This window comes from Miniopterus schreibersii, assembly GCF_964146895.1.
Source record: "Miniopterus schreibersii genome assembly, chromosome: 5".
Taxonomy (NCBI): domain Eukaryota; kingdom Metazoa; phylum Chordata; class Mammalia; order Chiroptera; family Miniopteridae; genus Miniopterus; species Miniopterus schreibersii.
Window position 1 is genome coordinate 38983631 of NC_138106.1, and position 27760 is coordinate 39011390.

Consider the following 27760-nt stretch of genomic DNA (forward strand, 5'->3'; position numbering starts at 1 on the left):
CTTAACATTTTTATTAATTGACAGTAAAAGTTGGGAAATTATGATTCTGAGGAATAGCTTTCTCACCCCCTTCGATTCTGTAAGACTTCTTGTACATTCTTAGTTAATTTTCATAAAACTCAGTATTCTGTCTAGTATTATCCTCATTTTACAGTGAAGAATCTAAAATCACATGAGCTGCCCAAATTCACTTCAAGTAGTATATGGTGGAGATTTATCTGCACCTGGGGCTTCTGTCTTCAAATACGATGTTACTTACACTCTTTCCCAGTACTTATGGAAGGGGTGTTGTTCCATAGACAGTGCTTCAGCTTCTGTTGGGGAGTCTCCAACATTTTAAGGTTACAATCTACCTCCTTCAGAGTTTGGAAAAGTTATGATGAGGATTCAGGTTCAAACAGTGACTTTTTGTAATGCTTTGGACAACACTCTAGCTGATTTTTTTTTTTTTCCTTTTCTTTTCAGTAAGCCAAGGGAAAAACAGTGCTATATCTTTAATTTGCTTATTTGCTAATCCTTTACTTTGAAATGGACTTCAGCATAGTGTATGAGACTCTTCAACTTTAAATAAATCTTGATATATTCAGAATATCTGTAGAAGAGATCTGCTTGAAATGAATCGACTAATCTAGCTAAGAACAAAAAGAGACCACTTTTTAAATTATTATTATTAGAAACAAGAATGCAAGGATTTTTGAGTGCTGAAGCTAAAGCCTAGATTTTGGTTGATATTAATGTTTTACAGGTTTTTCCTCAATATTTTCCATGTTCATTAAATAATATCTGTTACTCTTTTCTAACTTTTATGTGATTTGGGTGAATTTGATTGGCAACATTTCTCCACCCTTTCTGAAAAACCATAAATGTGGAGCAGGTTTTTTTTCTTTTAAATTATGTGCTGAGGAAGATCATCATTACTTAATCTAAATTTTAGTACAGAGACGAAGCTTATTTATAGTGAGTATAATATCTTGAGAGAGATATATTTATATATATTTCTGTTTCCTTTTAGTATCTAACTTTCCAGGTGTTTGAGGGGAAAGATGAGTTGAATAATAATGGAGTAATGCCCAGAGAGAAAATGCATAAGACAAATATGCTTGTGGATCTATTTCTCGTGTGTGTGTGTGTGTGTGTGTGTGTGTGTGTGTCTGTTGGTGTCTTTTTATAAAGTTGTCTGTACTTTGAAAGTACATAATAACTTTAGAATTACCAAAGAAAAATTTGAAATAGAAACTTGGATGTTCAGGGGGATGGACATTTTATCTTTTGTTTTGGAGATGTAATATATCTTTACATATTCTTTGAGAAGAAAGTGTCTTGGGAATCTGAGTATTCTTGTGAGATTTCTAAATTTTTTCAGTCCCCTTTGATGCCCATACTTTGTTCAATTCAATTGAATCAGTTCGCTCCAAATGATTTAGAGACCATGTTATTTATATAAGCAACACATAGACACACTAAAGAAAGGAAAAAAGAAAACAGAGAAGTAGCAGCGCGTTCCACCTTTGTTGCCTGCTTGGAGCAGTATCCCTTACTTTAGAATTGCGTGTGTGTGCCTCTGTTTCTCTAAGTCGATTGGCAACACCCTGAAGACAAGAGTAATGTTTTACGTATGCTTGTGATAATACACTTTGTGAACTCAGGTGCAGTAAGTGAAAACAGCTTTTATAACATCTTTTGCTTGGAGTTGGCAGGCATATTCAGAGTCACATTAGAAGTCATCCTATTCCTTCTGAAACCTTGCTGCTTCGTAGGCTTTCTGTGCAATGAGGAAACATTGTCCACCTGCCTGCTTATAGGAGAAACGGGTAGTTTAGGAGTGCAGTAGCCTGTTTACTTACTGGCCCAAACTGTCACTGTACAAAAAAGTTTCGTATATTCTAAAATGTTACAGGGCTAGGGAAAATATACACATGTAATATATAGAGTGAATATATATGTACATATATATGATCTGCTCCTTGTCACAATATTTTACTCAATGTGCTATTTACAGTAATGAATCAAAATGTCAGTTTTAAAAATATGAAGTGTCAAAGTGTTCCCACGTTGCGGGAAAGTTTGATGTGACAGTTTGTTAATCATATGACTATTATATCAGATGTGTCTCACCATGTTTTTTGCTCAATGCTCTTTCTTGTAGGTTTCTCACACTTTTTTAGTGAATTCCTAGTTCAAGTTACTAACCCGAGGAACACATTTAGGTTACGTGTCTCCCACACCTTACATAAACTCTGCTGTGTTTTCCTGTACTTAGAATCGAATGGATTTCACATCATTTTACAGTGGTTTGATTTTGTGTCTGACACATTTATGTATAGCAGCTAAAAAAATTCTCCTATATAGCTTTGTTATTTTCACTACAGAACCATCACCTATAGAATAGATGTTTGTGTTTCTCCAAATTGGGTTTCCCAAGGTATAATTTACATGGCCTTACTTGCTATTGACCACTCCTTAACCTTGAGCACATTTTTAAAAATTTTGCTTGGCACTTTGATTCTACTAACTTCTTCATCCTACTAAAAGGGTAGAAACATAGAACATAAATGTTTTATATTTTGGAAAAGGCAACATGTTTTCTTGCAGGAGAATATGTATATGACTATGCTACTTTCTATCCATGGACCACACTTGATCTTTGGGCCTTAGTTTTCTCTGAAGAATTGTCAATGTTGAAATTAGACTAGATCAGTGATTTTTAAACTTAGGCTTCAAGGAACCCCAGAGCTTTGGGTGGATGTTAGTCTCAGATGATGGGGTGCAGAGTGAGCTGTGAGAACTCTAGGCCCTTCTACCTGACCAACTCCACTCTTAATTTGTTTTACTTTAGTTTTATATACTCTTTCATTTAAATAAAGGATCCACTGCTTAAACAACCAACTTGCCTATCTATTGGCAACTACTGTACTAGATGATCTAGAGCCAGGATTCTCTGACCCTGTGGCTTGCTTCCTGAGGGTGTCTGTGGGCAACCATGGCAACAGATCTTGGCTAATCCGGCTTCATGTTCTACCTGTGCATTCGTGAGGCGTCCATGGAAGTTCTTTCAGTGGCAAAAGTTTCTCCAGACTGAGAGCGGAGGGAAGGGCCATCAACTGACATCTATGTCTGATTTTAATTCTTGCATCTTTTTAGTCTTAATAAACTCTCAAGTTAACAGATTTCAGGTCAGCTCAGACCATTATTTAGAACAAGTACAGACGTAGGAAGGTTTAGAAGCTTTGGCAGATATTTCATCTGCTTCTGGTTAAGGATATGAGTGCTACTCCTTAAGCTAGAGAGTTTCAGCCAGTTTGGGGAGGAAGGTGGACACCCACCACTTGAAATGTGAACTAATCCATCCCGTCGTCCTTTCCTCCATCTCAGACACACACAACCATTACCACCTTCTTTCACTGTGCAAGACATAGCTCTGTGTGTGACCCCCAGAATGGTGGGGCAGGAAGATAAACACATTGTGAATTATAAATCCAGGTAGAGACCATATGAATGACAAAGGATCAAGGAACATGAAAAGCCTTTAAGCATGAACATAACGAAATCAAGTTCGAGAAAATGTTTCTCATAGATAAAAAACTTGTCTTAAAGATGGGAGAGAGGATGAATGGCTATTTTGCTGGATGCAGAAGCATTGTTTTCAAAGTTCCTCAGGAATGAAATTGTGGAATTTGTTTGATTTAACTCATTTAATAGCTGAAATTCTGAAAGGAGAGAGTGGTCAAGTCAACAGTTTTGTGCGTGACACGTTCTTGTAGTGAAATGCCCCTCTGGTAACAAACCTCATAAAAACGATGTAAATCTAGAAGCAGCTGCTGAATGCCAAGACAGAATATTCTTTTATTGGGTCACATATCAGCCACTGAGGATGCACCTGTGTTTATTGGGGTGGGGGAGGGATTGCCCAAAATACATGTGTAGGATAATTAGAAAAAACCCAGGCGTGATTTCTGGTTCATTTCCTGAAGAAATTGGTGAGATGAGGCAAAATGGTTTATTTTACTTGTTTTACTTTATTCATTTATTTATTTTTAAAATATATCTTTATTGATTTCAGAGAGAGGAAGGGAGAGGGAGAGAGGTAGAAACATCAATGATGAGAGTCATTGATCGGCTGCCTCCTGCACGCCCCCGACTGAGGATCGAGCCCGCAACCCTGGCATGTGCCCTGACCGGGAATCGAACCTCCATCTCCTGGATCCTAGGTCCATGCTCAACTGCTGAGCCACGCCTGGCCGGGCAAGGCAAAATGTTTTAAACAAATGTTGAACTCTACAGGTACACTTTTAAGTCAAAGAGGAAGGATTCTGTATATAGTTTTAGTCAAAGTAGAATGGGATAATGGATTCGCTGGGATGAAGGGGATGACAGGAGGACAAACCCAAACAAAAAACACTTTGCTGTCTTGTTTGTTTACTTATTTGCAGGGACTTCCTTCTGCCACAGTTTCCTCCTTGCTAGCCAGTAAGTTCAGAGCCTTGTCTGTCGTCTTTGTTTTGCAGTTGCCTAGAGTCACACCTGGCTTCTGTATGAGCTCAAAAAATATTTATTGAACAGATGAGTGATATGGAAATGTAGCATTATTGAGGGAAGAAACATGGCATAAATCTGGAAAATTCTTTCCCGGACACTTCTAAACTTCCTGGGATTTTTACTAAATGCTTATTGAGTTAGACATTATTCTGAGCATTTTGCATCATTAACTCACTTAATCCTCACAGCCATCCGCTGAGGATGGCACTGTTATTACCACAATTCACAGATGGGAGATTGAGAACAGAGACATTTTACAACTTGCTCAAGATCACCTGGCTTATAAAAGGTGAAGCCAGGACTTGGACTCAAGTAGTCTGGTTCTAACCGCTGCTCTCTTAACCACTAAGGTACGTTGTCTCTGGAGTATAACTTTATCTGCCTGTGGTACCTCCCAGCATGTTTGTCAGGCTGAAACAAGATGATAGATGTGCAAGTATTGGGGGGAGGGGTGAACCAACTGGTAAAGGTGAGACAGCGCACAGCCAACTATAAAATAGAAAGTAAAAACTTGATGCTGAGAAAGTTAGGAGAAGAAAAAAGAATGCTCATTTCCAACTGGGGGATCAAGGAAGGCTTTTGGGGGAAGTGACACTTGAATTGGCCTTGAATGAGTGGAGTTAGGATAAAAGGAAATGTTTTCTAAGCAAATGGAATGATGATGGACTAGAGGTGCTAATGTGCAGGGCGGTGAAATAGAAGGTGTTAGTTCATGGAATGCTGATTAGTTTAGCAGATCCTTTCCAGAACAGTGTGCACTGAGGAATGGGGTGGGGAAGGGGCTTGTGGAGGAAGGGGAGAGAACTGTGGGTAGGGCAGTGAATGGGAAGATGAAGAAGCATACCAAAGATTCTTTACCATCTTTAGAATCTTTCTGGGAGTTGACTCCAGGCAAATAGATGATCCCTGCATTACCTGTATCATGCTTTGACTCCTCATTTTCTCATGCATAGCCCTTAAATACTAGTCTAAGGAGATACCACTTAAAAAGAGCAGTCTCATAGGCCTGGAAAGTGCTGCATACTCTGGCGCCCTCTGAGGTATTGACAATGTACATTAGCATTTAAATCTTTTAGGAAGCCCTGTGGGACAGCCATCAGCTTGCTTTCATTTGACTATGGGACTTTGTTTTCCTTTGAGCAACCCTAGTGAACATGCCCAAAAAGATGTACTTCAGTAGACCTCCAACCAACCAGCTGTACTGATTTGCGTCCCCTTTCCAACAGCTCATCTAAGAGTAGAACTAGATCCATTCTCAGGGCAGCCAAAAGCCCCATTCTGAAAGAAGAAGTTAGAGTACTTTTGCCTGTGGAAATTGTATGTGTCATTTAGAAAGAAAGCTGTGCTCAAGATAAACTTGAGAACTGCAGCCCCTCCGAAAAAGTAAGAGTGAGAAGCAGGAAGTGAAGGAGGCTTAGTTCTTGAAATGGAATGTGTCTAAGTGTGAGAGTTACCAACCACAGGAACTCCTTCAGCAGGCTGCCCTGTGAACATTTCATGAGAAAACATTGGTAAAGTCGGCAGCTTACCAGCTAGCCCCAGAGAGGACATTTCCTTCTTTCACCCTGCATTGGCCTGAATTGAAAAGAAAGGCAGTGGGCTGTGTCAAGTGTCTACTCCAGGCTGGATACTATGTTAGGAGCCACCGCTTAATCCCCTCAACAGTCTTACTGGGTCAGGGTTATTAATCTCTTCTTTCGTAGATGAGAATGGTGGCTCCCAGGGTATCTCACTGGTCAGAGCAGGTCATGTTTTACCTCTTGGACCTGTTCCATGTTCCTTTCCCTGCTTGGCTGTCTGGTGAACTCATGTTCTTCCAGGTGGTAAAAGAGATTTTCCCCTGAACCTCATGTGACCTCTAATCCTGAATTGCATGATGATCTTGTTCCTTAAGGGTCACAACTTGGGTCTTAGTGACTCTGGAGCCCACGTGCGTATGGTGTACTGCTCTGTCTGCATTCATCATTCCCTACAGTATAGCTTCTTGGAAACCTTTTAGAACCAGGCTTTTAACTAACAGGGCACCTCCTCTCCAGCCCATTTTTCTAGGCCTTCTTTGCTGATATATTTTGAGTTTCTTGGATTCTGAGCCTCCTTATTTTTAATGTTATTTCCCACCTCTTGGAATATACCAGTTACCCTCTTATTTTCTGGCCAGGTCCTCCCTTAACTTCCAAACAACACTTTTCAAACTTGACATGCATTGGAATCACCTTGGGAATCACCCTCAGAAATTATGGTCCACTAGGTCTGAAAACATAGTGTGGGGGAATTTGTACTTCTAACAAACTCATAGATGATTCTGAAACTGTCAGTTTGTGGGCTCACTTTGATGAGTATAGCTTTAAATATAGTTCAGGACCCCTGTTTTCCAGGAAATTTAACTATCTTCACCCAAAGTGCTCCTTCCCTCCCTGCCTCCCTCCCTGCCTCCCCCCCTTCCCTTTTTCTCTTTCTTTTTTGTATTCTCATGAAATCCATCTGATGCCCTATAAATTTGATAACTTTTCATTCATGTAAGTATCAGGAGCTCCACTATTAACTTCTTATTGCCTGGTTAGACACTTTAGATTAGGGAGACAACTTTGTGTAAATGAACATATGTCTGGATGGGAAATCTTGAATCCTGAGTTTGTATCCTTCCAGAGCCTCTTATGAGCTGTGCATTTTGGGGCAATCATATCTTGTGGAGTTGTTTCCTTGTCTTTAAAATAATTATTTCATTTTCTCCTGCTCCACAAGCTCATGGAAAAGTTCAAGTGAGATAGTAGATATATAAAACATTATATAAATACAATGATATTCCTAGTACATTATTATTTTTTAATTTTTTGTATAGTTGACTCATTCACTTTATCATTAATGATGAGGCATGAAGGAAGTGCTGTTGGTTTTCAATGAGAAGTGGAGTGGAGGGTGGGGCTGAAGTATGCTGCGATTTCAGGAAAGCTCTCTTAGGTTCCTGAAAATGATTTTCACACCAACAGTTGTGAGCTGTGCTCAGGTCATAAAAACAATGTTATATTTATATCGTACATTTTCTTCAGGTAGAGTGTGACAATGATTATGAAAACTGTGTTCATATTCTGAACTTCTGATGTGCACTTGAGAAGAGCAATGCCATATTAATTGTGGTTGTCATTTACGGGGGTTTGTAGGGTGTTTGCTAGTTGGTAAATTTATAAATCCTTAAAATTCTGTTTCCTATAACAAGAATGCCTACAGAAAAAAGTGTTCTCGTCTAGGTTTTCTTAAGATACCCATCCACTCCTTAAGTACTTACTATGCAATACCTAGCTCTGGCACTGAGGAATAAAAATCTTGTTAAATATAATTTCTTCTTTCATGTAGTTTACAGTTCAATGAGAGACACAAACATAAATAACTAGCTGTTTTGCACCTGATAGACAACAGTATTGTGATTACCAGAGGGAAAGGGGGTGTGGAGGGAGGTAGAAGAGGGTAAAAGAAGGGTAAGTGGTGATGGAAGGTGACTTTTTTAGGTGGTGAACACACAATCCAATATACAGATGATATATTATTATATTGTACCCCTGAAACCTATATAATTTTATTAACCAATGTTACCCCAATAAGTTCAATAAAAATAACTACCTGTTTCAAAAAGCAAAATGACCAAGGTGACAAAGGAGAGGTACAGACAGCATGCTCTGGGAACTAGAGGAGGGTTTCGGCGGGTGTGCAAATAGGGGAGGGGCTCCTTTAAGTAGGTGGTACTTGAACACACATTTAAGAATGGAAGGGCTTTCAGCAAATGAACTTTAGATAGGAACATGCCACATAAAGAGACAGTATGTCAGTACTCCAGGTATTTCCTATAGTGTTTTCTAGTTGAAGTTATGGGAAAAGCATCAATACATACAAATATGAGACTCTCTCCTTTGAAGCTCCCCTGCTGATATTCTGGTCCATCTGGCTATGCTTATTTTATTTCCTTTAGTACATTTGTCCCCTCCTTATTTACAGGCTATTTCTTTTTTTGCCACTCCCCTTTTTAACTGTTCTTCCCTGATCATTAGCTTCTCTCTTCTGCAAAGTTGGCTCACCCTCACTACCACACTCCTGTAGACCTTCTCTTTCTCCTGTCCCCAAATATTTAAATTCCTCCTCCATCCCTTACTCCTCGGTTCTTGTTTTGACTTGCAGCATTAACAGTGGCTTCTTTTCTATTTCCCTGAATCAGTTAGAGCAACTTATTTGCAATATCAAGACACTGATATTCTCATCTCTAAGCTCTAGATCATCAAGCCCATAATGCCAAGTTCAGTCAGTGTTTACATGCATATAGTGCCTATTGTGACGAGAGGAGATAAGGTCACAGTGAAAGGAAACAGGTTGTTAAAGGCTGCTAGAATGAAAAATCAGGTGGCAGGCTTGTCTGAGAATGAAGTATAGACTTTACATTCTGTGTCAGGCATGTGAGAAGCTTTTGATGTTCAAAGTCTACATTTTGATACTTATAATAATGTAATGTAAGTTCACATCAACTGCATCCAGGCAATTTCACCATCCACTCCATTATTAATTCCAGATAGAAAAATTTATTTGGGCTCAAATTTTGTTTGAGGCCCAACTGTTTCTTAAATTATTATTACAATTATTATCATTTATTTTTTCACAAGTGATGGGAAGGGAAATTTAACAGCTGTGTGATTAGCAAGGCATGAAATTGAAGATGTTTTGTACAGAATTAAGAGTTTGTTTACTACAGAATTCCTCAGCTGAGAATTAAGTATCAATAAGATTGGCCACAAGATGCCCTCTTTGACCACTGAAGTTTGATTTTTTACATCTAGTTCTTTGCTGAAAGGTCTTTAACCTTTTCTGGAAGGAAAATGCTGGCCAAATCATCATGAAGCATTTCTAATGTTAACAGTCAAGGTCACAATCACATTTCTGGCACTCACAAAATAACAGTGCAACTGGAAGTTCAGCCTCACTGCTCTCAGCAAAGAATAAGTTCTAAATTGAGGAAGTCAGGTTAACAAGAAAAGGTTACACCTTTAGTCTTCCCCTTTCATACTCCCAGAGTTTCACCTTTCCTTGAATGCAGGTGCAGACTTAGAGAAAGTGATGTTTATCCCTATATTTTCCTTGTATGATGTCGCGTCTTGAGTCCTTTTGCAAATGCCCTCCTTTGAGTGGGTTCTAGATAGAGCCACACCCCTCTTTGTTTCTGCAGGAGGTTAGCAGTGTTCTGTAGTGGTAGATGGGCAGGCACATTAGCTGGAGTCTCTGGGCTGAATTTTGAAGACAGTTCTTCTATTTGCTTCAGCAAGTGACATGAGCTCTCTGCAATTCATTTGCCTCATCCTCTTATCTAATGGACATATCAACAGTACCTGGAGTTAATAGCTGGAGAATGTTTAAGTCTCTGCCTGACTCATAGTTTATGCTCAGTTAATGTTAACTGCCTCCATTTTTTTAAAGGCAGTATATATTGTTCTGTGTGTGAAGATCTTCGTTACACTTTTTACATGAACTTGCTTAACTTCCATCCTGGAATCCTTCGTCTATTTGTATCTTGTCTTTAGTAGAGTCTTTCCTGTATGATAATTATTTATATACTTATCTGAAGTCTGTTTTTAGACATCAGCCAGACCCAGTGACTGCCCTTAAGGAATTTTTTCGGGGGGGATATGGGAAAGTGGGTTTGGTGAAAGTTAATATACTAGAGATATCTTCATAGGAGTTAAGATATTTAGATAGTATTTCTAAACACTGGGAGGTGTAGTTAAGGGATTTGTGGTCATTCAAGGAGAGACAAATTTGTCTTGTTTGGGATTAGAGGCAAATATGGAGAAAATAAAGGTAGTCTTCCTGGAGGAAGAGGGGTTGATCTAGAGCCTGAACGCAAGGTAGAATTTGACCTGGTAGAAAAGGGGAAGAGATTTCCCAGGCTAAGTGAAGAGTGTGAGCTGCACTTGATTTTTCCACAGTTCCCTCTGGCCGCCATCCAGGCCCTTTGGAGAACTGTTATTGCAGGTGGGACCTCGGTTGGAAAGCCAGGGAGTGTGTGAGTAAGGCTTTCATAGTCTCCAGGTCTGTGTATAAAAAGTGGAAAGAAGACTGAGTCCTCTGGTGCATTCTTGCCTTGTATAGGGGGTTATTTTTAAGGGGGGAAATGAGAGAGGAAGCATAGGGAGACAAAGGCAGAAAATGTTGGATGTTTGGAGAGGGGTTATAATGAAGGCTGTTGAGTGCTCTTTATTTGCTCCCTCATTTAACTTTTATATAAGTGCTTTAGATTTTTAAAAATTATTGTCAAAGTGTCACTCTTCTCTTCTTACCTCTTCTTTTTCTTAGGAGCCGGTATTAAAATCACTCTTGTTCTCTGTCCTAAAAAATGAACCTGGGTGTGAGTTCAGCCAGAGAGGATCTCCTGAAATACATTGTATTCTGGGCAATAGATCTGGATGTTTAAACACCTGTCCTCTAGAAGAGGGTCAGTATAAGTCAAGGTGCCACCAGCAACCCTGTGGTGGTTTGTTGAGTATGTGGCTGCCCTGCCTCAGCTCTCTGCCATGTCAACGTGTTTTTCAATTTTCTGTTGCTTTTAAGAAGTGTCTTGGTGAGGCACCATAATGTGCATGTTGCTGGCCAAAAGTTACATGGCACTGCTGCAAAGGTACGATCCTGGGGTCTTAACCAACTCCCTGCAACATAAACTTGCAAGCAGTAGAGTTACTCCAGCAGTGCTCTTTGTGGGGCGCCATTCAGCACATGGAACTCTTGCTCCTAAGTTGCTGCCTTCACTCAAAACATCCTTGGAATTGTCTTCCGAGATAATGATGAGTGACCCTCACAGTCACAGAATCAGGGGATGTGAGACCAGGAAATCCACTTACCTCATTCTGAATGTGAGAAAACAGAGGCCAGGGATAAATATTGATGCATGCAGCAGTCTTTCCCCCAGATAGGGGCAGCATCAGTTCTCAATCGCCTTGTCAGCTCTCTGCCCAGTCTCTTTTCGTTGTCTCTCTGCCTTAAATATAATTGACTCTGAATAATGGGAAATAAAAAGAGAGGAAAGGATAGAGAGAGGGGAGAAAGCTCCCCTTAGCATTGCCTGATATCGCAATGTCTGTAGCAGGGGCAACTAGCAGCCCTCCTGGGGTGGGGCTACTGTATTACAAGAAGGTCTCAAGAAATAGAAATTACTCTGACTCAAAGTTTTTAGTTGGATATTGTATCTATTATAAAATCTGGTGTAGGTAAAAATAGAGTTAAACCTGTAAGTTCTTAATTGGATAGTAGGACTTACTTTTCAGGGGTAGGGGTGCTGTCATGGATAAAACTATGTCCTTGTTATAATTCATTGTCATTTTCATGGCAGCATTTTCTAAAGTGTGCTCCATAGACTACTAGCTCCACAAATGGTCAAATCAGTTTGGGACTCAGTTGCTATTATAGCACCTGTTTTGTGAAGATTCTCCAAGAATCTTTAGCAACATTAACTCTGAGAAGTCCTATAGGTAAAACCAGTAACTACAACATTCCTTTCTGTTCTGTTCAATTCAGTTTTTGTGAAATTTATTTTATAATGGAACCATTTTATGGATGATTTCTCAGACTGTGTTGTATGGAACATTCTTTGGATAGCACGACTTTAAAATTCTTAAGGTTCACATCTGTCATCTTGTAATAAATAATCTTGTGTGAAATATAAAGCCATTTGGGCTAAACTATAGACCTTCTCCATAGGAAAAAATGGAGGTTTACTTCAGGATCAAACACTTTTGAAATGAAATGTTATTGGGAGGAAAAAAAAAAAGACACTCAAATTTTAGAGCCTAATAATTTCAGAAAGAAGACAGTGTTATACCAGCCAAACCCAATTTTCTGAATTAGGCTTTAACTCCGAGAGTTGTTCCTGAAAATAGCTTGTTTTTAAGCAAAACTTTGTTGGCTTTTGGTGGTAGACTTTTTCACCATTGAAGCCATGAATATGGGTGATTTTAAACTGTCACATGTTTTTTGCATTAAAAACCAGGGCTTGTAAAAGAAACAAACACTTTAACTTTTCTGAAATAGTTGCCTTGACCATCATGTCATTATTTTCTCTTTATTTAGGATATTAGCTCCTTTTCTTTTAGGCTGGAAGGGATCTTGTTCAAGCCTACACTTGAAAGGTGAGAAAATACTGGCCCAGAAAGCTTTAGTAACCTTTCCAAATCTCTACTAGTGACAAAACCAGAACTAAAGTCAAGGTCTCTCACTTACCTGTTCAGTACCTTTTTTTTTTTCTTCCTGTACATGCTGTTAAAAAGAAAAGAATTAATTGCTACTCTTGATTAAATCATAGGTAAGAGAGCTACATCTATGCATGCACTCATTTATACATACATACATAGATAACTGGAACAAGCCCCATCATTACAAACTCCTCTACTCTCAAGGTAAGGAGATCCTCCATAGGCCCTTGGCTCTCTCCCTTCCAGAGCGACTTCACCCACCTCAGACCAGTCCTTTGATACTGTTGGGTTGAGAAAGTTATGCACTTAGGAGATACACGTGAAAGAGAGGGTCGTGCCCCACATTTTATCACTCTGTCTTATTTCAGGCAGGCTGAGAGGTTCAGTACCACAGGGCGGTGTTTAAGTTTTCTACATCAGAATAACTGGCTTATCACCAAGAGCTTGAGGGATAAGGCTTATTATTGATCATTGTGTGGTTATTTCTCTTCCTGTTCCCTTCCCCTCCCCCTTTCTTCCAGCCTCAGCCTCTTTTTTTTTCTCTCTGTTGCTGCCTATATCTTCAGCAAGGAGGGTTATCTCTCTCCCTAGATAAGAAAGGAAGCTCAGATCCAAGACAGAAATTCCTTCTGCTAGGTTTAACCCAACTGTAACAAAAACAAAATAAAATTCTTATGCCTCTGAGTTTTTTCCTTTAGGTAGAAAGTGTTGATAGGTTACAGATCATGGGAAATTCCCCATTAGAAAGATGCTACAGAACCTGCAGTCTGGTGCTAGCAGTGTCTGTGGTATAGTATCGTGTGAAGGGAAGTGCATTAAACTCAGTAATGAAAACTGTAGGTTCTGACCTGCACTTTTCTGCCAACTAGCTCTTGGATCCCGGGAAAACTGAGGGACCTCACTGAGCCTCATTTGACCCAGTCTCTTCTATGGGGCTTGCAGAGTCATGATCCTGGAGTTGTTGTGTGGAATAAATGAGATAATTGGTATAAAAAGGCTTTACAAACAATAAAATACCCAATAAATATGTATCAGGCATTATTATTATCAATAATCACAGCAAACAGATAGACATTGCTGCCTTTGAGCCAGGTACCATTTTAAGCACAGTATATCCATTTGCTCACTTAATTCTGACAGCAGCTCCATGTGTTAGTGAATAGCACTGGTCATCATGAATCACCCAGGCTGGCTGCTCTCCTGGATCAGCTGGTGATTTACTCTCTGGTTCCTTCCCTTCCCTGGGCCTGAGTGGTACCCTTTGTAAAAGAAGCACTGGACTCCAGTTAAATGTAAGGGCCTTCTGTTGTGGCACTTTGTGCAAGGCAGATGTTTGGCCCTCACAGGTTTAATTAGAGCTGATATTTAACTGAGGTCCGTCATAATCTTCATTTTACAGATGAGGATACACATAAGCACAGAGAGCTCATATAACTTCCCCAAGGCTTCACAGCTAGGGTGTGGTGATGGAGCCAGGATTCAGACCCCGCTCTAGTGCCCCACAGTGATGACAGGTATATTTGGAGAACTCTCCAGTGATTCCAGGAGTGTCATATTGTCAGACTCCCCATCTGATCAGAATCAGTAATTATTATTTAGCTTCTTAGGTTTTGGTGTTGTTGACATTTAACTCCACAGTTAGATTTTCCGTGTCTTGATCACAGGTTTCAGTATCAGGATGTGTATTTCCAGTGTCTTAAGCCAGGTTTGACAAATGGTAGTGGCCTCCTCTATGTGCACAGTTTGTTTTCTGCCCAAACTTTAGATTCTTTGAATGCCTCAGGAGGTTTGCTGTTGGCTTCTACCAAAACTATGTTTGGCAAATGACCTTTTCACATCAAAAACCCCTCAAGGAAGCTGCGTTGGTGCAACTCTGGACAAGTCTCCCCAGGGGAGACAAGTTTCAGGTTGCAACGCTTTTGTTTTCTGCAGTACATGTTCACTCTGATATTCTTAGGGCAGATGAATTCTACAAGTCTTCTGGCTGTCTAAACTCTGTTTTTTCTTTGATGTTATTTTATTTTTCTAAAGGCCTAGTTTTCTTGGGCTCTTTTTGGATACAACACAGGATTTGTAACCCAGTTGCATCTGGGAAAGAGTCACACCCATGGAAATTGGGTGAAAATTGACTCTTAGAGCCCAAGGAAATTGACATAAATCCCCAGACATCTTTCATCTCTGACTCTGTCTTCCTTCTTTGTGTGGTGCTGATCCAAGATCTCTTATTGGGACCAGCTTTCTTGGAGGGTTGCCTTTGACTCCTAATCTACTCAGTGTGCTTATTTTACCATTAATGCACCATGAATAGCCTCTCCAGTCCCCATAATTGATCCATTATGGAGTACACTTATTCATTCATCTACATATGAATTATTTGATATAATCTATCTGACACTCAACCAGGCACAACAGAAATACCAAAATGAATTAGACATACTCCCTGCTTTCAAGGACCTAATACTCTAAGGAGATTTGGTGGGGAGAATTCATTAATTCAATCAACAACTAGTTCTTGAGTGCCCGCTCATTCCTGAGTGGCCAGGTATCAGGCCCTTAACCAGAACTGTGGATACATAGAAGATACAAACTCTGTCATCACAGGGCTTCTGGTCTAGGAGTGACAACCACCACCCATAATTTCATAGGTAATTATGTAATTATGGTTGCGATAGCTGCCCCAAAGGAAAAGTACAAGGTACTGTGGGAATATTAAACCATCTTTTTTCTTCCTTTTTCTGGCCTAGTTTGTGGGGTAAGGTACATTTTCTGAAAGAGGTCGAGTTAGCCAGGTGAAGACAGGTATCGGAGGGTGGGCTTGGACCCAGACACCTCTCATAGAAGGGAGAAAATGATCAGTGCTCAACTCAGCTGTGTGGGAGCTGAGAGGGAGGAAGTTTTAGAAACTGGGTTGATGGTAAAACTCCTTTCAGTATGTTTTCTTGCTGTCCCTGCTGTAAATGGTGGACTTTTGTAGTATCATGAACTGCTTTAGTAATTGTAAATTGCCTTCAGAAAAAAACTTCTCTGTTTTTCCTTGCTACCTAAATGTATTAAAATAATTTCACTATATTTCATTATACACCTAAAGTCCTTGAATCTAATTAGTAAGAAAAACATTTTTCATGTCATTGTTAAGTAACACAAAAATTAACAACTGGTAAAGGAAAACCTAAATATGAATGCCTTGAGTTTCCTGCTGGAATCTGGAAGGTCTGGTTGTAACAAATGGAGCAGATGTAATTTTTTTGTTCCACATGTATTTATATATTCATGGGAAGTGCCTCCCATGGATTATTTTTCCGGACTGTTGAAGGTGAGAAGGAGAAGGGTGTAGGCAGAGCTGCTGCTTACACCCATTCAGATCATGTCCTGCTCAAGGGCAAGAGGGCAAGTGGTGCTCGAACCCGGTCCTCCATCCACTCACCAGGACAAGACTGGGCAAATTTTTCTAATGTGCACAAAAGAACCTAATGGTTAGAGAGGTCTGGGTATGGAAATGTCTGAGACAGTTTGTTTTTCTCTGTAAGCACTCATACTTTTAGTGTGGGAGGTAGACAGGGGAATAACTAAACATAATTATGTTGCCAACCAGAATGGAATATGTTAACCAGAGGTACAAATAACATTCTTATGGGGTTGGACTGAAGGATTTTATCTCTGATAGAGCAGGGAGAATAAATTTATATAGCCCATTTGAAGAACTTAGTTGGATGGGTAAGGTTACTTTTCTTTCTTTTTAAAATAATAACTTTATTGAGATCTAATTCATACATTGTACAATTAACTCTTTTAAAGTGTACAATTTGAATGGTTTTATTATATTCACAGTATTGCACAACTGTCACCAAAATCAATTTTGGAACGTTTTTGTCACCTCAGAAAGAAACCCCATACCCATTGACTTTCACTTCTTATTTTTCCCTACCTCCTTTCACCTGCTCTAAGCAGCCGCTGATCTGCTTTCTGCTCTTTAGAGTTGCCTATTCTGGACATTTCATATAAATGGAATCACACAACATGTGCTCTTGTGACTGGTTACTTTCACTTACCATAATACTTTCCAGTTTTATCTATGCTGTGGCATGATAAGTAGGCTTTTGATTGCTGGAGAATGGAAGGAAGTTTACCCCAAAACGATGCATTGTAGTGAGCTAAGAGAATAACCTTCATAAGAAAGTATGAGCTGTATTTTTAGGTTGAAAGTAAAATATTGGCTCTGCAGAGTAGGACCTTCGGGGGATGTTATGGGAAAAGTAGTTGGAAATATAATTTAGTAACAAATTATGGGAGTAGGAATAACTTTTTTCAGGATACAGATGTTTTTAAAAGGAAAGCAATATAACTCAATGTGTTTAACTTGAAAAAAAATTGATAATTAAGACTGTAAGGTCATCCAGGTTGGTAGTGGAGAGCCAGATGTGAAATTGAGAACACGTCACTTCTAAGTACTATTTTCTCATATTTCATGGCTCTTACTTTTCATATTTGTTAGGTGGAGCAAGTAGAAAAACCACAGGTGATTTTTTTTTCCATTAGAATTGTTTTTAAACTATTAGAAGCATGTGAAAAGTAAACCTTTATAGGTTATAGTTGAAAATGCTATTCCTTGAGCACTTGAGATGAGGCAACCTTTTCATGGTAAAGCCCACTGTGTATGTTTTATTACATAATGAAGAAATAGGCCCTTTTGGCCCATTTGGTTGCCTCTGCAGGACCCTGTAATGTGCTGTTTTGGATACAGTGTGTATTAGTCAGTTTGGACTGCCACAACAAAATACCAAAGACTGAGTGGCTTAAACAACAGAAATTTATTTATTTCACAGTTTTGGAGACTGGAAGTCTGAAATCAGCGTGCCAGGATAGTCAGATTCTGGTGAGATCTCTCTTCTTGGCTTGTAGAAGGCTACCATATCACTATGTACTCATATGGTGAAGGGAGAAAGAACCAACTCTCTTGTGTCTTTTCTTAATGGGCACTCATTTAATCATCAGGGCCCTACCCTCAGAACTCATCAAAACCTAATTACTTCCCAAAGACCCCGTCACTAAATATCATCACATTAGAGTTTAGGGCTTCAAAGTATGAATTTTAGGGGAACACAATTCAATCCATAGCAGAGCCTTAGTCAGTTTAGGTTTTCTTTAGACTCATGGTCTTGGATGTGTTTCTTATATTCAGTTGACAGATTCCTGACAATCAAATGGAAGTCATAAATATCCCAAGTGTAGTTGAGCTATGAAGCCTAGATTAATCCCTCATTGTTTGTTTCTGAACTGCTCATGTCACAGGCTTTTCCAAGAAGAGGGATTTTAATGGCCATCTGGTTCAAGGGCTATTAAATTAAGGATTAGTGGTCCATGAGCTTTCTGAAATTGTTTGCACAATTTTGTACATTTGTGTGGAAATATATTCCCTCCTCATCAGCACCCGCATAAGATTCTCAAGTGATTTATGTTCTTCTAAGGAAGAAGAATCACTTGTATAATAATTTGAGCTTTTTACTTATTTCATTCAGTCTATACAACTGATGCTCACAGATTTGGAAACTCAGTCTACAGCAGTGAAGTCAACTTTCCCAAGGTCACAGAGCTAGTAGGTGACAGAAGCTAGAGTCAGACCCTGTAGCCTGACTCCAGAGCCCATATTCTTCACAGAAGGTTTTGCATTCTTAACCTCACGCCCCTTGCATTACTCTGTTCCACCTTTCTTAGATTCTGGAATTGATTGATCCTCCTATAATAAATGTATAGTAGAAGCCCAGAGAGGAGTGAAACACGTCCAAGATGGAACTATGATTAAAGACACAGCTGTCAACTTATGACAGTAACACAAAGCCAATGTCAAACCATGAGACTTTAACACATATTTTAAAGTTATATTACACTTGAAACCTATATAATTTTATTAACCATTGTCACTCCAATAAGTGAAATAAAAAATAAAATTGTTCAAATCAAATAAGAGGTAAAAAAATCAAATTAATTAAACCATTGGTTCTGCCTCTTTTTGACCATTGGTTCTGCCACTGACGCTCTTCTTCCTTACCTCTCTTCTTGTCTCCTTTTCTTCTTCCCTCTTCCTCTTCTTTCTTCTCTCCTTTTTCTTGCTTCAGCAATCATTATTGAACACTTACATCATCTAGATCTAAGATGTAATTATTAGAAGTGGAGTGTTTTAATGTTCCTAGAATGATTTTATGGTCAGGCAACCTGGGGATTATTCTACTCTGTGGCCAACAACACCTCTTTATCCCAGAAGGTTCTCAGTGGAGCTGTCACGCATGAAACAATGTTGAGGGAAAGCAAGTACCTGAAGTCAATGCCTTACCTTGATACAGACAGGATCCTGATATCTGATTTTGGGGCCTGGATGGTACCCATTCATTTGAACTGGGAATACTGAAGGAAGCTTCACTTTTATGTGTGTGTAGAATAGAATGGGGGTTACTTAAATTTGCAAATTTGAGAATTTTGCAAACGAATTGCTGGGTGTTCAAGGCTGAAGTTTTGAAGGAAGGTCAAGACTAGAGTTGGGAACTGTCAAAATATAATGAAAGCATAGCAGTAGATGAGATGGCTCAAGGAACTTTTGGAGAGAGGAAAGCACACACCCCTATTTCCCCTTTTTTTTCTAGAGTGCGACACCTTCTTCAAGATCCACTTGCCCAGATAATCCTTGCTAATTGATCTTAACCTAGACAATTCCACCGGTCTGAACTCATGTAAATCTCCTTTTGTCATTTAATTATGTGTTCATCCAGGTCACATGGATATTTACTAACCCTGGAAGAGAGGTGACAGAATATAGTTGAACTTATGTTTGTTTAGAAATTAGTAGACCTGTTCGAGTTCAGGCTTGCTGGTTCGCTATTTGTGTGATTGATTGATTGATTGATTGATTGATTTTCTCTAAACATCAAATTTCAAGCCTGTTAATAATATCATCTACCTTGAGTATCTCAAGAGTTGGTGTTTACTTTTTGACTATGATAATGGATGCAGAAGCTCTATGAAAGGACTCCTTAAAAAATCACCTTTTCCTATATTTACATAGAGTAAATTGTGATGTTTGTTTTCACTCTCCAGGTAAACTCAAAAGTCCTTTGAATTTATATGCGCTTCTTTTGTAGCTTCTCAGCACCTGAAACAATGAATGCTATGTATATTAGATGTTCATATGCCTGATTTTAACTAGGGTCTTATTTTTTTTCTTCTGCTTTGAGGAGGGGTTGTTGTTATTGTTCTAGCATTTTTTTGGAAGAGTTTTTTCTGGAAGTTAGTGGGATGTTAACTTCTTTAATAGTTTATTCTTTGACTTACTTGATCCCCTCTGTTGTGTCTTGCTTTGCACAGATGCCCTCCTCCCACCATCTGAGAGTATCCTGATACTATTACTCTTCCCCAGAAATGATGATGTTGGTGTTTTCACTGACACTGAAAACCCTGTAGGTACATAGGGTTCAACTGCTTCAGAGAACACCAAGGCCCAGTGAGGGTTTATGTATATTTGGTTCAAGTCAGTATGGTTGCTGGTCCATGAAAGATGCCCATTCTGTGCTTTACAATGATGCTTACTAGTATTTAGCATCTTCTTGCTATTTAATTTTTTTTTTTTTTTTTGCCTTTAGGATGAATTTACTGACTTTTGTCACATTAAAATTTGATGAGAATTCTATTTTTTAATCTGTTCCATTCTGTTCTGGCTCAAATTACATTCTTTTCAATCCTATTGTGGCACATTTGTTCTTAGACATAATCAGGAATGATACCATAGAAAATATTTTGCCATGTATTAGTAGAAAATTTAGTATGTTTATTTTATCATGTTTAATGTAGACAGCATGGGCACATAGAATCCATTTTAATTAATTTTTGGATAAATATTATTCTCAATTTTCTCTACTTTATCCTCACCTCCTTAGCATGGTTTGTTACAAATAGCTATACATTTTATTTAATAAATTGTATTTTTTTTACTAGACACGGTGTAAGATGTGCTTTATATCTTAAAAAGATGATTAAAGAGTAGTTTCTGCCCTCAAGGAACTTTGCATCTGGTAGAGGAGACAGACATCTTCACAGGAAGGTTCTAATACTGGGCTAAGTAATACCAGCGACACTAAAAGTACATCATCTGTATATTGCATTGTGTGCCTACTACCCAAAGTCAAATCTTTTTCCATCACTATATATTTGACCGCCCTTTACCCTTTACTATTCCCCTCCACCACCACTTTCCCTCTGGTATTGAAAATTTTACCTGGCTTCTGCCTCATTCTAACTTCCAGTCTTGTAATTTTTAATTTTTATTTTATCATGATTTGAATAATAGCAAAAAGGAATGAAAGATATATGCCGTTTTTCAGAAGGTGAACCCAGAAGTTATGAGGGATAATTGATGGTTGATATTTGATGATATCAGTGTTTAGAAAAGCATAGAAATTAGGGAGAAAGGTTTGTACAATATCAGAAAATAGGAAACTCTCACCAGTTACTGGACATGGTTGATCAGACTCTTGGAAAGTGTGCTTTCAATAGACAGTGCTTAAGTCACAGTGTATGTACACACGCACACACACACATGCACACACAGTCTCTCTGCCTGATTAACCATTTATTCTTGACTGTCTTGTATTGGGTGATTTCTTTTACCTCGTTCCTTTCTAAATATTATGTCCACTGGCATCTAATTAGAACCCCTCAAAATTAAAAACAACAACATTAGAATACTTGTGGGCCCCAAATGTTATCTTTAGGCATTATAGAATATTAGAAACTAATTATAGTTATCCATTGTGTATATAGGTATCTAAACACCTCTTCTGCCAAGTTTGTTGTCAGGCTGCAGTGTGAAAATCCAAGGAAATAGTTCTCATTAGATATGAATTTTGAAGGAATTTTTCCCCCTAAAGTGATAATATTGCAAGTTGAGACTTTGTAGATTTTAAAGTGAATGTGCAATGCCAACATTTACCTTTATGTTAAGTTAATTCTTAACTTAGCACTAAAATTGCTTTATGACTTTATGAGAAAATGACTATTTCTACAAAAGCAAGGTTTTGTAAAAAATACATACTTTGATGGCTTCTACTCTGTTGAATAGCCTTATTGAGAAAAGAAGTTTAATTCAAACTCCAGCACATCAAAGCATTTTGTAGGATTTTTAAAGCCATTGCTCTCTTAGAGCAGTAATGGAACATTGTTATTTTCATTTACTTATTTATAATATATAAAATATTACAATGACCCCCAGAGTTTGTTAGCCTGTAGAAAAATGACAATGTAAAATACTGTGCAGGGACGAATACTGCCTCTCAAGTCTGGAGGCCTGGGTTCTAGTCCCAGTGCTGCCTGGACTCCATCTATAGGCGTTCAAAAAGTCATTTCACATGCCTGAGCCTCATTTCCCCCCTTAACAGTAAAATAATTGCAAATTATAGATCTGGTAGGCACTTAAAAATTGGTTTCACTTTAAAAATATTGTCTAAATAATGGTGCACCATTGTGTCAAGCTCAGAACATTTAGTAGAAAACATATCACCTATAATTTCACCAATTTGATACCAGGGCAGACTATCATTTTTCTGTAGTATTCCCTTCTAATCTTTAGCTATTAGCATAAATTACTATGGTGCTATGTGTCACTTGGAGTCATACATTAAGCATTTTCTATATTGCTGCATATTCTTGAATTATTACCATTTTAATATCTGTTTAATATTTCATATGGTTATACCATATCTTAATTATTTCATTATTTTTATACATTGCTGTGATTAACATTTTTATGTATGAATGTGATGTAGTCCATCAAAAGTCTTAAACATGACATTTGTGGGTTGAAATATCAGGGTCAGAGGTTAACATTTTGTGGTTCGAAATCCGCTGATGACCTGTGTTCTAATAGGGATGTTTCTTTAACTCTGCAGCAGGAATGTGTGAGTCAGTATCTCCCAATTGTGCCAGCATTAGATATGTTGTTTTTTCTGGTATTAGCATTTCTTTGGTTATTGTGAAGTTAAACATGTCTTTTCATGTCTCATACCAGTTATATTTTGTATATGGCATTGGAAAATGAATACTTTGCGATCCTTGGGAAGCTATTCACAGCCAAACAAAGAACAAATATTTTAATGAGAATGGTGCGTGGCTTGTATAAAGAGGTTCTAGAATTTTTTGAATCATATGAAGGACCCCTTGAATAAATTTAAAGACATACCTTATTCCTAAATGAAAATATAAAGGTTGTTAAGTAGTTATTTTTTCCTATGTGCTACACAATCTCAAGACAACTCTCAAGTTAATTATTCTTGAATATTAACAAAAAAATTCAAAATTGTTTTGATAAAAAAGCAGGCAAAATAGCTAAGAGAAATTTGAAAAACAAGAGTAATGAGGAACAGGGACCAGCTGGCCAGAGGCTAAAGCACATTATGAAGCAACCCTAATTGAAATGGTGAAGTGTTGGTGATGGACTAGATGGAGACCATTGCAGTAACATAACCAACCCATAAACAGAGCTACTGGGTGTAGAACTGAATCTGTAGTAAAGGGACCACCTCAAAACGTTATGAAAAGGCAGGATTATTCTCGTGGCCTTGGGGTTATTGGTAGTCACTTGTGAAAAAGAGCTATGTTATGAATATATATCAAAATAGACCCTGATATGAATTAAAGTTTGTATTAAAAAAAAAAAAAAGAGCAACTAGCAAAAGGCTTAAGAACAAAGAATAGATTTATATCTGTAGCAATTGGAAACAATAACTTTTTTAGTTTAGGACTGAGTTTGCAGAATTTTTCAGTAAAAGGACTGGTAGTGAATATTTTAGACTTTGAAGGCCAAAAGGTCTCTACAACCACTCACCACTGTCATTTTTTAAAAAAAATACATCTTCATGTATTTCAGAGAGAGGAAGGGAGAGGGAGAGAGATAAAAACATCAATGATGAGAGAGTCATTGATCAGCTGCCTCCTGCACGCCCCCGACCGGGGATTGAGTCCACAACCCTGGCATGTGCCCTGACCAGGATCCAATCATGATCGCCTGGATCACAGGTCGATGCTCAACTGCTGAGCCATGCCCAGCTGGGCTCACCTCTGTCATTGTAGCACCAAAGTAGCCATAAACAAGTCATACGTCTAATAAATAGAGAACACATCTGGTTATGAGGGGGAAAAACATAATATTGTGAGTGCCAGGTTCCCTGCACATCCAATCCCAAAGTGAATTTGATGGATCTTTGAACTTTTTGCCAATCTCTATGTGACAAGTAGTATCTCATTGCTGTTTTAATCTGCATTTCCCTGACTGCTATTGAAGTTGTTCATGTGCTTGTGCTTGATTTTTATTGATTTATTTTTTTGCTATATTTGTTTGCCACAGAGTTCTTCTCTTCAGTGAATTACAGGTTGGGTTGATTTATCTAGCTTATTTCTTCTCTTTGTTACCTGATAGCTCTAGGCCCTGGACACCTCTGTGGTAACTTCAGCCCAGTGCAGACCACTAGGGTACCATTACAATTCCTCAATTGTAACTCTTCCTGTGACTTTGTGCCTAGGGGCCTGGGACTTGATTTTCAGCTTCCATCTTACCTGTGTCCTAGTCTGGTTGCTTGCCAGTAGACTGAGGATGGGAGACCCCTTAGCCTTGGTTTTGAGTAGTTTTGGCTGTGATGACCTACTGCTTAGGTTGCCTCCGCCGCTATTAGAGTTAGTTGTTGCCAATTATTATTACTTGAGCTTGTCTATGCCCTTTGGGTCCTGCAGTCCAGATGTGGGCATCATCTGCCTTTGTATTTCTGTCCATGCAGGTGAGCAAACCTCGAGCTGTCTTCATACCCTCCAATTGTGCTACTTCAGAGAACTATTAGTACTATGTTTCACTTCTGAGTTATGATGGTTATTTCTGTTTTCCAAGAGATATGACTGAGAAAGTGGTGAAGTCACACAAAAATTCTTAGAGAACACACACTGTGAGATTATTATAATTACTGAGGTGGAAATGTCCTCTTTTTGGTCCACTGTCTCCATGTCCCTGGTGCCTCACAATCACAAAGGCTGCTCTTGCCCCTCCCTGCAATCTTTCCATTGTTGTGTATGCTACAGGAACTGAGACAATTATGACAGAGCTGAGCTGGTTTCTCTTCTCTTTTGGACATCATTGTTTGTCACAATTCTGATCACCATTTCTTCCCCCAGATTATGAAATTGTAAAATCACTGCTATATTTATATTTCCTTTTGCTGCTGGGTCTTGAAAAGTACCATTCATGGCTTTCCCTTGAAATTCCTTTATTAATACTCTTTCTTTTTACATATCTGAATCTAGATCTACATCTATATCATCTGCTGTTTACAGACTGCTCTTGTGTCCAGGATTTCACAGACCCTCATACACACCTATGAGCTAAGCAGAGCAGATATTGTCTCCATTTTACAAATGAGGAAATAAAAGGCCCAACAAGGTCTGGAAGAATTCGGCCAGGCCACCTTTGGAGCTGGTACCAAAACTGCCATTAGATGTATGATCTTATCTCTCCTGACATTTTTTTCCCTGTCCATGAGACTGCTTCTCTTTTATGAGTACCAGGGATGTTTTGGTTCAAGACATGAAGAAATCAGTGATTTTTCTGAGAGATCTAAGCAATAGTGCATTTGCTTAATATTTTTTTCACTTGATGTTTTGTCTGAGTACTTTCAGAGAAGACAGCACATGTAAATATTCCCCTTTTCTTTAGGCATTCTAAAAGAGAGAGAGAGATCCTGAAGAAAATTAGTTTGTTCTCTGGTATTCTTAACAACCACTGCAATCGTGATTTTGGATTTCCCTCCCTGAGGCTTTCCCTCTGTAGACTGCCACAGTGCATAACATTTGGGGGTCACTGATCCCTGTTCCTATTTTGAGCTATGTGAGGTTTTTGTGTTTTATGACCTTTGGGTTCTGACCTTCTGATTTAGGGAACTGCAACCTTAGGAAGTTTTGTTAGGACTTGAATCCAAGTAAATTCCCTCATGAGTACAAATACTCATAGTGTTGTTGGAATGTTAGAGTTTGAAGGGACTTTTGTCCATCTAGTCTTTTTGATGAGAAAACATGGCCAGTTAGTGGTAGAGCTGAGGCTTAGAATGCTGAGATCAGATGATGCTTCCTCTTGGCTTGCTCCCTAACACTTAGTACTTCCCTTGTCGTAACATGCCTCTTCCCCCCAAGACTTGGGGCTCTGAGAGGGTGGCACTGTGTCTTCTCTGTGTGTGGCTCTGCTCCCTAGTGATAATCAGAGCATGTTGCATAAGCACAATGAATGATCTGGACCTATATCCTGTTGATAATATGGCAAATTATATTTTAAGTATCTTTACATGGTTTTGCCATGAGAAACAAACCACTCTAGATATTTTCAGCAGAAAGAACTTAATACATAGTGTTAGGTGATTTAAACAAATTGGGAGGATTGTATAGAGAAGGTTCAAGGCTGAGCTTTCAGTAACGAATCCAAGAACCACACATAGTTACTACCTTTTCCACAATCAGTTCAGGTAATCATGAGGCTAAGACACAACTGAAGAGAGCACTGTGCTTGTGAACCAGAGATAAAGAAGCCACACTTAGGAAGGTGGTAACTGGAACTTGACACATGGAGTCCAGCTACTCCCTCTGCTGTACCTACTTCTTGACAACTATAAGGCTGAAGAATGAATGTGGGAATGTGGATACAGAGCAATCCCTGGTCTCCATGACCATTCTTCCAGCAGAAAACAACTGAAGTAGCAGAAACATGACCTCCATCTTACTTTTGTCTTCCAAGTCTCAAGTCAGTACATTTATTTTGGCAAAATCTCTTCTGCAATCAAATGCTACCTGCAAGGCAGCCTCTGCATTATGGCAAGTCTGAGTGCCAATCTACCATATCCAACACAGTAAGGGTTATTGTTTTCACATTTTGGACATGTCTTCCATAAGGCTCAGTGTGAAGTAGATACTAAATTGAGGATGGATTTACAATTATGTTCTATTAGATCTCTATTTGTCAGTGGAATGAATTATGTAACAGAAGAGAATGCAACAGCTTTACTTTAGGGAATCCCTAAGGGGATTTCCTATTTATCAGTAGAAATGCCATAACTAGGGAAGATCCTGAGCAGGGAGAGTATTCGAAACTGTTTTGGTTTCAAACCTCTTGGAAAGTACTAGAAGGAGACATGCAATATTATGATATAACATTGCTGTTGGGAGTTCCATTTTTGGCAAGGGCTGTTAACTTTCCATCTTGTATGCTCTCCTCCCACCCCCAGCTCTCCACCCCTGTGGAATATATATTTAGAATTTGCAATGGAAATCAATATAAAATAGTTTATTTAAAATAAATTAAATAGACACATAGCCTGTGGGCCTGCATTGAATTATTTTGACTTTATCCCCTTTAACTCTTGTGTAACCCCTATTTGGAAATGTAAGTCCATGATAAGTAAATTCCCTCTACCTTTACTCTTGTACCCTAGTGAATAAATTTGGACACATTTTATTTCTGTTTCTTGCCCACTCCCTTATTTTTCTGTTCCAAATTAAGAATTAGACAAACCCAGCATCCTTCTACTTGGAATCAAGTAGACATGATAAAATCACAGGTGATATCAATCACCTGTGGGGGGTAGGGAACAGGAGTGGGCAGGGGAGAAAGACATAATTGAAGTAAATAATCTGATTTTCTTAGAAAAGGCTGTATTCTTTGCTCCAGGAGAAAGAGGCTGACTGTGTAGGGTAGTAGCTACTAGCTTCTGCTCCATCTCTACTGTGTTTTGCATACTTCTACTCCTGCAGATCCATTCTGGTACATTCATCCCTGTTCACTGGGAAGCACATGCTTCAAGAGCAGGGTCCAAAGCTGCTACTTCCCACTGCACAGTGTGCTTCCCTCTGAGCAACTCAAATGTGGGAGGTTTTTGGCCATATGGAGGCTTTGGGAGACGACCTGAACATAGTCAAGATTCTCTTGGATTCAGTGATCAAAG

At 38.8% G+C, this 27760-nt stretch overlaps 1 protein-coding gene across 4 annotated transcripts in view; it reads left to right on the forward strand.

Moving 5' to 3' along the window:
- LPP (LIM domain containing preferred translocation partner in lipoma) overlaps positions 1-27760 on the forward strand; it is a 617231-nt gene that overhangs the window by 166901 nt on the left and 422570 nt on the right. The window lies entirely within an intron of this gene.